The sequence below is a fragment of the Neophocaena asiaeorientalis genome, unplaced genomic scaffold (genome assembly GCF_003031525.2).
Source record: "Neophocaena asiaeorientalis asiaeorientalis breed wild unplaced genomic scaffold, Neophocaena_asiaeorientalis_V1.1 scaffold242, whole genome shotgun sequence".
NCBI lineage: Eukaryota > Metazoa > Chordata > Mammalia > Artiodactyla > Phocoenidae > Neophocaena > Neophocaena asiaeorientalis.
This window is the reverse complement of record NW_020172451.1, coordinates 386321-386864: the sequence shown is the minus strand read 5'-3', so window position 1 is coordinate 386864 and position 544 is coordinate 386321. Positions and strand designations below refer to the sequence as shown.

Genomic DNA, 544 nt, shown 5'->3' with positions numbered 1-544 from the left:
GGGGGGGGGGGGGGGGGCTGGGGGCAGAGTCTGTGAACAGAAAGATGGCTCTTGGGTCTGGTTGTGACCCGCAAAGGGTCTGGATCAGACTCTAAGTGAACAAGGAGGTTTCCAAAGATTTAAGCAAGAGAGCCACAAATATTGGACTGGGGGGTACAGTGGCAGTGGTAATGAACCTGACAGCCCTGCTGTAGGTGGAGCTGTCAGCCTTGTTCCCGGATGGGATGTGGGGTGGAGGGAGGGGAGGAGTCAAGGGTGACCCCTGGGATTTTGGCTGGAGTAAATGAGAGGAGAAGGTATCATAGTGTGGGAAAGGAGGGGGAGAGGAAGGGAGAGGAGACAGCTTTTTACTGGGAGAAAAATCAAGAGTACCACTTTGGGTATCCGAAGTGCAGGGCTCTTCGCTCCTCCACCCCAAAGGGCGGTCTTGGCAACTTAACTTTTTTTCTTCTGCTTGGGAGCGCACCTTTCAGAAAGTGACAGGTGCAGGGTTTCTGAGGAGGAAGAGAACACCTGGGGGGTCTGTCTGCCCGAGGTTACCTCA

The 544-nt window shown here is 54.6% G+C and overlaps 1 protein-coding gene across 4 annotated transcripts in view; it reads right to left on the bottom strand.

The window, feature by feature from the left end:
- DENND6B (DENN domain containing 6B) overlaps positions 1-544 on the bottom strand; it is a 13324-nt gene that overhangs the window by 12464 nt on the left and 316 nt on the right. The window lies entirely within an intron of this gene.